We start from the raw sequence: 13,210 nt of genomic DNA on the forward strand, positions 1-13,210 counted from the left end.
AACTGAGTGCTTCTACTGCAAAGGAAATGGTCACTGGAAGTGGAACTGCCCTAGATACTTGGCAAATAAGAAGGATGGCAAAGTGAACAAAAGTATATATTTGATATACATGTTATTGATGTGTACTTTACTAGTGTTTATAACAACACGTCAGTATTTGATACTGGTTCAGTTACTAAGAGTAGTAACTCGAAACGGGAGTTGCAAAATAAACAAATACTAGTTAAGGGCGAGGTGATGATGTGAGTTGGAACCGATTCCAAGGTTGATAAGATCACCATCGCACACGCCCTTTACCTTCGGTATTAGTGTTGAACCTAAAATAAATGTTATTCGGTGTTTGTGTAAAGCGTATATGATTGGATCATGTTTATTGCAATACGGTTATTCATTGAAGTCAAGGATAATTGTTATTCTGTTTACATGAATAAAACCTTCTGAGGTCATACACCCAAGGTGAATGGTTTATTGAATCTCGATCGTAGTAATACACATATTCATAATATTGAGGCCAAAAGATGCAAAGTTAATAATGATAGGGCAACTTATATGTGGCACTGCCGTTTAGGTCATATTGGTGTAAAGCGCATGAAGAAACTTCATGCTGATGGGCTTTTAAAATCACTTGATTATGAATCATTTGATGCTTGCGAACCATGCCTTGTGGGCAAGATGACTAAAACTCCGTTCTTCAGAACAATGGAGCAAGCAACTGACTTATTGGAAATAGTACATACTGATGTATGCAATCCGATGACTGTTGAGGCTCGCGACGGGTATCGTTATTTTCTGATCTTCACAGATGATTTGAGTAGATATGGGCATATCTACTTGATGAAACATAAGTCTGAAACATTTGAAAAGTTCAAAGAATTTCAGAGTGAAGTGGAAAATCATCATAATAAGAAAATAAAGTTTCTGCGATCTGATCGTGGAGGAGAATATTGGAGTTACGAGTTTGGTCTTCGTTTGAAACAATGCGGAATATTTTCGCAACTCACGCCACCTCAAACACCACAACGTAATGGTGTGTCCGAACTTCATAACCGTACTTTATTAGATATGGTGCAATCTATGATGTCTCTTACTGAATTACCACTATCGTTTTGGGGTTATGCATTAGAGACAGCTGCATTCACATTAAATAGGGCACCGTCTAAAAATCCATTTAGACGACACCATATGAACCGTGGTTTAGCAAGAAACCTAAGCTATCGTTTCTTAAAGTTTGAGGTTGCGATGCTTATGTGAAAAAGTTTCAACCTGATTAGCTCAAACCCAAATCGGAGAAGTGCGTCTTCATAGATACCCAAAAGAAACTGTTGGGTACACCTTCTATCACAAATCCGAAGGCAAGATCTTTTTACTAAGAGTGGATCCTTTCTAGAGAAGGAGTTTCTCTCAAAGAAATGAGTGGGAGGAAAGTAGAACTTGATGAGGTAATTGTACCTTCTCTTGAATTGTAAAGTAGATCATCACTGAAATTAGTTCCAGTGATGCCTACACCAATTAGTGAGGAAGTTAATGATAATGATCATGAAACTTCAGATCAGGTTACTACCGAACATCGTAGGTCAACCAGAGTACGTTCCGCACTAGAGTGGTATGGTAATCCTACTCTAGAAGTCATGTTACTAGACCATGACGAACCTACGAACTATGAGGAAGCGATGATGAGCCCAGATTCCGCAAAATGGCTTGAGGCCATGGAATCTGAGATGGGATCCATGTATGAGAACAAAGTATGGACTTTGATTGACTTTACCTATGATCGATGAGTCATTGAGAATAAATGGATCTTCAAGAGGAAGACGAATGCTGATAGTAGTGTAACTATCTACAAAGCTTGAATTGTTGCAAAAGGTTTTCTACAAGTTCAAGGTGTTGACTACGATGAGATTTTTCTCACTCGTATCGATGCTTAAAAGTATGTGATACGTCTCCAATGTATCTATAATTTTTGATTGTTTCATGCTATTATATTATCTGTTTTGGGTGTTAATGGGCTTTATTTTACACTTTTATATTATTTTTGGGACTAACCTATTAACCCAAGGCCCAGTGCAAATTTTTGTTTTTTTGCCTATTTCAGTGTTTCGCAGAAAAGGAATATAAAACAGAGTCCAAACGGAATGAAATCTTCGGGAGCGTGATTTTTGGAACAAACGTGATCCAGAGGACTTGGAGTGGACGTCAAGCAACCAAAGAGGACTCCACGAGGCAGGGGGCGCGCCTACCCCCCTGGGCGCACCCTCCCCCCTCGTGGCTCAACCGACCTACTTCTTCCTCCTATATATGTTCACATACCCCGAAAACATCCAGGAGCACCACGAAACCTTATTTCCACCGCCGCAACCTTCTGTACCCAATTTAATTTTATTTCTTGCTTTTTGGTTCTGTTTAGTAATAAATAATTCATCTAACCTCTGTTTAGATGTGGTTTCATGCTTTTAATTAGTGTCTGTTCCAAGTAGAACCTTTGGGAAGACTTGGGAAAAGTCTTTACGATCTTGCTGTAAAAAACAGAAACTTTAGCGCTCACGATATTTGCTGCCATTTTTTATTGGAGAGTGCTATTTAGTTAATTATTTTTGTAGATGATTAATAGATAAATTCCTAACGTCCATAAATTTATTTTAGAATTTTTGGGGTTCCAGAAATATTCGAAACATACAGATTACTACAGACTGTTCTGTTTTTGACAGATTCTGTTTTTCGTGTGTTGTTTGCTTATTTTGATGAATCTATGGCTAGTAAAAGAGTTTATGAACCATAGAAAAGTTGGAATACAGTAGGTGTAACACCCATATAAATAAATAATGAGTTCATTACAGTAGCTTGAAGTGGTGGTTTGTTTTATTTTACTAACGGAGCTCACGAAGATTTTCTTTTAAATGTTGTGTTGTGAAGTTTTCAAGTTTTGGGTAAAGATTTGATGGATTATGGAACAAGGAGTGGCAAGATCCTAAGCTTGGGGATGCCCAAGGCACCCCAAGGTAAAATTCAAGGACAACCAAAAGCCTAAGCTTGGGGATGCCCCGGAAGGCATCCCCTCTTTCGTCTTCGTCCATCGGTAACTTTATTTGGAGCTATATTTTTATTCGCCACATGATATGTGTTTTGCTTGGAGCGTCTTGTATGATTTGAGTCTTTTCTTTTTAGATTACCACAATCATCCTTGCTGTACACACCTTTTGGGAGAGACACACATGAATTGGAATTTATTAGAATACTCTATGTGCTTCACTTATATCTTTTGAGTTGGATAATTTTTGCTCTAGTGCTTCGCTTATATCTTTTAGAGCACGACGGTGGTTTTATTTTATAGAAATAATTGATCTCTCATGCTTCACTTATATCATTTTGAGAGTCCTTTATAACATCATGGTAATTCATTTTGGTTATAAATTTTAAATGCTAAGAGAAGTTGGATGCTTGATAGATTGTTTTGAGATATAAAGGTGGTAATATTAGAGGTGTGCTAGTTGAGTAATTGTGAAATTTATGGATATTTGTGTTGAAGTTGGCCAGTCCCGTAGCATGCACGTATGGTAAACGTTATGTGACAAATTTGAAGCATGAGTAGTTCTTTGATTGCTTTCCTTATGAGTGGCGGTCGGGGACGAGCGATGGTCTTTTCCTACCAATCTATCCCCCTAGGAGCATGCGTGTAGTGCTTGGTTTTGATGACTTGTAGATTTTTGCAATAAGTATGTGAGTTCTTTATGACTAATGTTGAGTCCATGTATTATACGCACTCTCATCCTTCCATCATTGCTAGCCTCTTCGGTACCGTGCATTGCCCTTTCTCACCTTGAGAGTTGGTGCAAATTTCGCCTGTGCATCCAAACCCCGTGATATGATACGCTCTATCACACATAAACCTCCTTATATTTTCCTCAAACAGCCACCATACCTACCTATTATGGCATTTCCATAGCCATTCCGAGAAATATTTCCATGCAACTTTCCACCGTTCCATTTATTATGACATACATCATCATTGTCATATTGCTTTGCATGATCATGTGGTCGACATCGTTTTTGTGGCAAAGCCACCTTGCTTAATTTTTCATACATGTCACTCTTGATTCATCGCAATCCCGGTACACCGCTGGAGGCATTCACATAGAGTCATATTTTGTTCTAAGTATCGAGTTGTAATTCTTGAGTTGTAAGAAAATAAAAGTGTGATGATCATCATTAGAGCATTGTCCCATGTGAGGAAAGGATGATGGAGACTATGATTCCCCCACAAGTTGGGATGAGACTCCGGACGAAAAAAGAGGCCATAAAAAGAGAGAAAAGAAGGCCAAAATAAAAAAATGAGAGAAAAAGAGAGAAGGGACAATGTTACTATCCTTTTTCCACACTTGTGCTTCAAAGTAGCACCATGATCTTCATGATAGAGAGTCTCTTATTTGTCACTTTCATATACTAGTTGGAATTTTTCATTATAGAACTTGGCTTGTATATTCCAATGATGGGCTTCCTCAAATGCCCTAGGTCTTCGTGAGCAAGAAAGTTGGATGCACACCCACTTAGTTTCTTTGATGAGCTTTCATATATTTATAGCTCTAGTGCATCTGTTGCATGGCAATCCCTACTCCTTGCAGTGACATCAATCAGTGGGCATCTCCATAGCCCATTGATTAGCCGCGTCAATGTGAGACTTTCTCCCTTTTTGTCTACTCACACAACCTCAATCATCATATTCTATTCCACCCATAGTGCTATGTCCATGGCTCACGCTCATATATTGCGTAAAAGTTGAAAGAGTTTGAAAAGGCTAAGTATGAAACAATTTCTTGGCTTGTCATCAGGGTTGTGCATGATGGGAGCATTTTTTGTGACCAAAATGAAGCATGGGCAAACCATATGACTTTGTAGGGATAAGTTTTCTTTGGCTATGGTATTTTGATAAGACATAATTGCTTTATTTTATACTTTTATATTATTTTTGGGACTAACCTATTAACCCAAGGCCCAGTGCAAATTACTGTTTTTTGCCTATTTCAGTGTTTCGCATAAAAGGAATATCAAATGGAGTCCAAACAGAATGAAACCATCGGGAGCGTGATTTTTGGAACAAACGTGATCCAGAGGACTTGGAGTGGACGTCAAGTAACCAACAAGGAGTCCACGAGGCAGGGGGCGCGCCCTCCCCCTCGTGGGCCCCTCGTGGCTCAACCGACCTACTTCTTCCTCCTATATATGTTCACATACCCCGAAAACATCCAGGAGCACCACGAAACCCTATTTCCACCGCCGCAACCTTCTATACCCAAGAGATCCCATCTTGGGGCCTTTTCCGGAGCTCCGCCGGAGGGGGCATTGATCATGGAGGGCCTCTACATCAACTCCATGGCCCCACCGATGATGTGCGAGTAGTTTACTTCAGACCTTCGGGTCCATAGCTAGTATCTAGATGGCTTCTTCTCTCTTTTTGGATCTTAATACAAAGTTCTCCTCGATCTTCTTGGAGATCTATTCGATGTAACTCTTTTTGTGGTGTGTTTGTCGAGATCCGAAGAATTGTGGGTTTATGATCAAGTATATCTATGAACAATATTTGATTCTTCTCTAAAATCTTTTATGCATGATTGGTTATCTTTGCAAGTCTCTTTGATTATCAGTTTGGTTTGTCCTACTAGCTTGATCTTTCTTGCAATGGGAGAAGTGCTTAGCTTTCGGTTCAATCTTGCGGTGATCGATTCCAGTGACAGAAAGGGAAACGATACGTATTGTATTGTTGCCATCGAGGATAAAAAGATGGGGTTTATATCATATTGCTTGCGTTTATCCCTCTACATCATGTCATCTTACCTAAGGCGTTACTCTATTCTTATGAACTTAATACTCTAGATGCATGTTGGATAGCGGTCGATGTGTGGAGTAATAGTAGTAGATGCAGGCAGGATTCGGTCTACTTGTCACGGACGTGATGCCTATATACATGATCATGCCTAGATATTCTCATAATTATTCGCTTTTCTATCAATTGCTCGACGGTAATTCGTTCACCCACTGTAATACTTATGCTATCTTGACAGAAGCCACTAGTGAAACCTATGGCCCCCGGGTCTATTCTCCATCATATAAGTTTCCAATCTATTTTATTTTGCAATCTTTATTTTAATCTATATCATAAAAATACCAAAAATATTTATGTTATCATTATTATCTCTATCAGACCTCACTCTCGTAAGTGGCCGTGAAGGGATTGACAACCCCTTTATCGAGTTGGTTGCGAGGTTCTTATTTGTATGTGTAGGTACGAGGGACTTGCGTGTGGCCTCCTACTAGATTGATACCTTGGTTCTCAAAAACTGAGGGAAATACTTACGCTACTTTGCTGCATCACCCTTTCCTCTTCAAGGGAAAACCAATGCAGTGCTCAAGAGGTAGCAGTCTGTCCGAATCACGTTAGTTGTTGCCGCATTTTATGAAATCTGGCAAATGGATGTCAAAACTGCATTCCTTAATGGATTTCTTAAAGAAGAGTTGTATATGGTGCAACCAGAAGGTTTTGTCGATCCTAAAGGTGCTAACAAAGTGAGCAAGCTCTAGCGATCCATCTATGGATTGGTGCAAGCATCTCGGAGTTGGAATATATGCTTTGATAAAGTGATCAAAGCATATGGTTTTATACAGACTTGCGGTGAAGCCTATATTTATAAGAAAGTGAGTGGGAGCACTACAGCATTTCTGATAAGTATATGTGAATGACATATTGTTGATCGGAAATAATGTAGAATTTTCTGGAAAGCATAAAGGAGTGTTTGAAAGGAGTTTTTCAAAGAAAGACCTCGGTGAAGCTACTTACATATTGAGCATCAAGATCTATAGAGATAGATCAAGAGGCTTGATATATTTTCAATGAGTACATGCCTTGACAAGATTTTGAAATAGTTCTAAATGGAACAGTCAAAGAAGGAGTTCTTGACTATGTTGCAAGGTGTGAAGTTGAGTAAAGACTCAAAATCTAGCCATGACAGAAAATAGAAAGATAATGAAAAGTCATTCCCTATGCCTCAGTCATAGGTTCTATAAAGTATGCTATGTTGTGTACCAGACCTATTACGTACCTCACAATAAGTTTGGCAAGAGGGTACCATAGTGATCCAGGAGTGGATCACTGGACAACGGTCAAAAAATATCCTTAGTGTAATATGGAAATGTTTCTCAGTTATGGAGGTGACAAAGAGTTCGTCGTAAAGAGTTACGTCGATGCAAGCTTTGACACTGATATGGATGACTCTAAGTCTCGATCTAGATACATATTGAAAGTGGGAGCAATTAGCTAGAGTAGCTCCGTGCAAAGCATTGTAGACATAGAAAATTTGCAAAATGCATACGGCTCTGAATGTGGCAGACCGTTGACTAAATTTCTCTCACAAGCAAAACATGATCACTCTTTGGGTGTTAATCGCATAGCGATGTGAACTAGATTATTGACTCTAGTAAACCCTTTGGGTGTTAGTCACATAGAGATGTGAACTAATCACATACAGATGTGAACTATTGGTGTTAAATCACATGACGATGTGAACTAGATTACTAACTCTAGTGCAACTGGGAGACTGGAGGAAATATGCCCTAGAGGCAATAATAAAGTTGTTATTTATATTTCCGTATATCATGATAAATGTTTATTATTCATGCTAGAATTGTATTAACCGGAAACTTAGTACATGTGTGAATACATAGACAAACAGAGTGTCCCTAGTATGCCTCTACTTGACTAGCTCGTTAATCAAAGATGGCTAAGTTTCCTAGCCATGGACATGTGTTTTCATTTGATGAATGGGGTCACATCATTAGAGAATGATGTGATGGACAAGACCTATCCGTTAGCTTAGCATAATGATCGTTCAGTTTTATTGCTACTGCTTTCTTCATGACTTATACATGTTCATCTGACTATGAGATTATGCAACTCCCGCATACCGGAGGAACACCTTGTGTGCTATCAAACGTCACAACATAACTGGGTGATTATAAAGATGCTCTACAGGTGTCTCCGATGGTGTTTTTTGAGTTGGCATAGATCGAGATTAGGATTTGTCACTCCGTCTATCGAAGAGGTATCTCTGGGCTCTCTCGGTAATGTACATCACTATGAGCCTTGCAAGCAATGTGACTAATGAGTTAGTTGCAGTATGATGCATTACAGAACGAGTAAAGAGACTTGCCGGTAACGAGATTGAACTAGGTATGATGATATCGACGATCGAAGCTCGGGCAAGTAACATACCAATGACAAAGGGAACAACGTATGTTGTTATGCGGTTTGACCGATAAAGATCTTCATAGAATATGTAGTAACCAATATGAGCATCCAGGTTCTGCTATTGGTTATTGACCGGAGATGAGTCTCGGTCATGTCTACATAGTTCTCGAACCCGTAGGGTCTGCACGCTTAACGTTCTGTGACGATTTGTATTATGAGTTATGTGATTTGATGACCGAAGTTTGTTTGGAGTCCCGGATGAGATCGGGGACATGACGAGGAGTCTCAAAATGGTCGAGACGTAAAGATCGATACATTGGAAGGCTATATTCGGACATCGGAAAGGTTCCGAGTGATTCGGGTATTTTCGGAGTACCGGAGAGTTACAGGAATTCGTATTGGGCCTTAATGGGCCATACAGGAAAGGAGAGAAAGGCCTCAAGGGTGGGCACGCCCCTTCCCCATGGACTGGTCTGAATTGGACTAGGGAAAGGGGGCACCCCCTTCCTTCCTTCTCCTTCTCCCTTCCCTTTTTCCTATTCCATGTGGGAGGTGGAAACCTACTAGGACTAGGGAGTCCTAGTAGGACTCTACACTTTGGGCGCGCCGTATGAGGGCCGGCCTCCTCCTCCCCCCATCCTTTATATACGTGGCCAGGGGGCACCCCATAGACACACAAGTTGATCATTGATCTCTTAGCCATGTGCGCTGCTCCCCTCCACCATAATCCACCTCGGTCATATCGTCGTAGTGCTTAGGCGAAGCCCTGCGCCGGTAGCTTCATCATCACCGTCATCACGCCGTCGTGCTGACGAAGCTCTCCCTCGACACTCAGCTGGATCGGGAGTTCATGGGACATCACCGAGCCGAACGTGTGCAGATCACGGAGGTGTCGTACTTTCCGTACTAGGATCGGTCGGATCGTGAAGACGTACGACTACATCAACCGCGCTGTCATAACACTTCCGCTTACGGTCTATGAGGGTACATGGACAAAACTCTTCCCCTCTCGTTGCTATGCATCACCATGATAGATCTTGCGTGTGCGTAGGAAATTATTTGAAATTACTGCCTTCCCCAATACCTTTCACTAAAGATGAAATTGATAAAGTGGTGCAACAAATGCCTGCTGACAAACCACTAGGTCCAGATGGTTTTAACACAACTTTCCTTAAGCATTGTTGGGACATCATTGCACCAGATTTCTATAAGCTCATAGAGGATTTCCACTCAGGCAGGTCAATATTCAGATTATCAATTATTCCTTCATCAATCTGATACCCAAGCATGATGCAGCATCAACTCCAGCAGACTTCAGACCTATCTCTTTACTCAACTGCACACTTAAGATTATCACTAAATTGCTGGCAAATAGATTGTAGAAAGTCATCTTGGGCATGGTTAATAAAAATCAATATGGCTTTCTCAATAATAGGTGCATCCAAGATTACATGGCCTGGGCTTATGAATATATTTATCAATGCCAACAGAGTAAGAAGGAGCTCATTCTTTTAAAACTAGATTTTGAAAAGGCATTTGATATGATCAGCCATGATACTATTATAGAAGTGATGCAGGCTAAAGGTTTTGGACCAAAATGGATTCACTGGATCAAAATGATCTATGAGACTAGTTTTTCCTAAGTTTTACTCAATGGGATCCCAGGAAAACAGTTCTAGTGTAAGAAAGGTGTCAGGCAAGGGGACTCACTTTCACCCCTGATCTTTGTCATTGCTATTGATATTTTATAGTCTATGATGAATGAAGCAATGCAAAACTCCCTGGTTGCATCTCCATTAAATCACAGATCCAGTTCAGATTATCCCATAATCCAATATGCTGATGACACCATCCTTGTGGCTCATGCTGATATCAGACAAGTGCAGCACATCAAGAATTTGCTACTTCATTATGCAGACTATACATGTATGAAGGTCAACTACTCAAAATCTACCCTGGTGTCTCCTTAATACACCTGAGGCCAAAATGCAAGAGATATCTAACCTCCTTGGTTGCAGAATTGGAACTTTGCCTCATAAATATTTGGGACTACCTCTTTGCAGTTCTAAACCCAGAGTGATAGATTATGTTCCCCTGCTGCAGAGAATTGAACACAGATTACTTGGATGCTCTACCCTTTTGTACACTGGAGACAAAATTACACTCCTCAAGTCAGTATTTACAAGTATGCCTACATTCTTCATGTGCACATTCAGGATACCCAAGACTATGCTCAAACAAATCAACTCTTACCTCATGAACTGCTTCTGGAGAAAATATGGTTCTGAAGATAGAGGTACTGCTCTCAACTCTTGGCAGAAAGTTCGCAAACCCAAAACACATGGAGGTCTGGGGGTTTTGGATCTACATGCACATAACCAAGCTCTCCTAATGAAACACCTACATAAATTCCTAAATAAAGCAGACATTCCTTAGGTTAACATAATTTGGGAAGCTTACTATCTAGATAGTATTCCAAGAGACAAGATGGTAGGCTCCTTCTGGTGGAAAGAAATTTGAAAGCTACTTCGAACATTCAAGCTAAATTCTATTTGTAGAGCGGGAAAGGGTGATACTGTTAATTTCTTGAAAGACAGATGGCAAGAGATCCCTCTGAATGAGAAATACCTAGAGCTCCATTCATTTGCAGTTAGTCATGAGGTCACTCTCTTTCAAATCCAGCAACTAATAGACTTTAGTCAAAACTTCCACAAACCTCTCTCACTGGAAGCCTATAGTCAATTCAATGCCCTTGAAGAATTGGTAAGTAGCAAAACAAACTCTATTGTTCAAGATGTCTGGACCTTAAACACAGCTTCCCAAAAATTCTCATCCATGAAACTATACAAATCATTGATGGGAGTGAGTATAGCACACAACATTTTCATGATGGTTTGGAATTCTGCTTGCCGTCTTAGACACAAAATCTTCTTCTGGATCCAACTGCATGATAGGCTTAGAACAAGGAATATGATTAAAAGAAGGAATATGCATTTGGAAGATTACAACTGTGCTTTATGTTCAAATAAAACAGAGGAAACCGTTTCAACCTATTCTGGAACTGTCCTTTCACATGGCTATGCTGGAGCTCAATCATACACAGCAGAAGCAGAGGCATATCCACTTTTGATGAAGTGCACCTTTTGAAAGAGAGATTACCACCGGGCATTGCAATGGAAATCATTGTCATGGGATGTTGGAGTATATGGATGATCCGAAATGGTAAAATCTTCAGGAGAGCGCCATCTCATCCAGACTCTTGGAAATTCTACCTTAAAGAAGGACTCCAGATTACCAGGATTAGAGCAAAGCAAGAAAAAGAAGAACATATCAGCTCTTGGATAGTACAGAACTTGTAATTTAATTCCCATGTTTGATCGCACTGGTGTTGGGTGATTCTTGTTGGATAATTGTTTGTATATATTTTATTATAATGAAAATACCATAGAACTACAGTTCTATGGTTTCGCCTAAAAAAATGAAGTGCACTCCAAAGACTCACCCCTCCCCCACAGCCTTCTAATATGGAGGCTAGTGGGCCCATTTTGAAGCGGCCTTAAAAAATAATGTCAATTGGCTTTTGTATCAAAATTATAACACAAATGGTTATTATGACAATCCACCACATGTGACTCTGCTAGAGTTACTCTAATACTCCTTCATAGAATGGTTCTTCATAATTTCATGATTTTCGTTATTTTAGGACCACAAATTGCAACTTACTGTCCAGGTCGACAGAGATCACCACTGAGGAGCAGCGCACGACGACGACCATGGACTCCGAGCCTGCTGGGGGAGGGATGCCGACGCAAGAATCTATAGCCTTCGACAGGCTCAAGGCCTTCTACAACAATCTCATGAAGAAGCTGGGACCCCCACTCCTCCGCGAGGTGCAAGGCTCCTCCCCCCGCCCTGAGGCCGAGCCTTTCACCCCTAAGAGGACGACCAGGGCTTCAAAGAGAAGTGCCAATGCCAGCGCTGCCAAGCCAAAACTAGCGGAGAATGTCCTGCTACGCGCGCTCGGCCTTGTGCCCGATGACTTGGTGGCTGATGAGGCAGCAGTACAGGAGCTCCAAAGTTTCTTCGACTCGCCTCTGCGGGAGCAGCACATCAGGGTGATCGCGGCTCTGTTCGGGAAGGCTGTGCCACCCACGGATGAATTGGCGAGTGCGCAGGACACGACCATCGCCATGCTCTGATGCGTGCATTGCATTGGTGTGGGTGGATGCCTAGCTCTCCAATATCGTACAACCCAGAGGTTTTGTGTTGGAACGTGCGCGGACTCAACAACCCTGCGAAAAAGAAGGCAGTGAGGGACTTTGTTACTTTGGTGAAAGTCAATTTGGTTTGTTTGCAGGAGACTAAACTTGATGTAATCGATCAGTTCATAGTAATGCAATGTGTCGGGCCGTCCTTTGACGGTTTTTCTTATTTGTCAGCGGAGGAGACCCGTGGTGGCATCTTGCTCGCTTGGGACACAAAGGTGATCACAATCGACCACATCTAGTTGGAACCCAACTTTGTTACGGGCATGGTGACTAATAAGGAGGGAGAGAAGTGGTGGATTTCTGTGATGTATGCGCCCCAGGGTGATGAGCTCAAAATGCAATTCCTCTTGGATCTTTATGCCTGGAGAGCTTTATGCCCTGGGCCGTGGATGGTGCTAGGAGATTTCAACATGATCTTGCGGGCATCGGAGAAGAGCAATGATCACATTAACCGAACGATGATGAAAAGATTTCGAAGCTTTGTGGATGATCACGAGCTAAAGGAGCTCTACATGCATGGTCGGATGTTCACGTGGTCTAATGAAAGAAATGTCCCTACCTTCACAAAGATAGACCGGGTGTTGGTGTCGGTTGATTGGGAGTTGTTGCACTCGGATCACCTGCTCCAAGCCCTCTCCAGGGGTGTCTCCGACCACGCCCCCTTGGACTTGTCGACAAATGTTCATCTACATCATAAGAAGCGATTTTG

The sequence above is a fragment of the Triticum aestivum genome, chromosome 3A, assembly GCF_018294505.1.
Source record: "Triticum aestivum cultivar Chinese Spring chromosome 3A, IWGSC CS RefSeq v2.1, whole genome shotgun sequence".
Lineage (NCBI taxonomy): Eukaryota > Viridiplantae > Streptophyta > Magnoliopsida > Poales > Poaceae > Triticum > Triticum aestivum.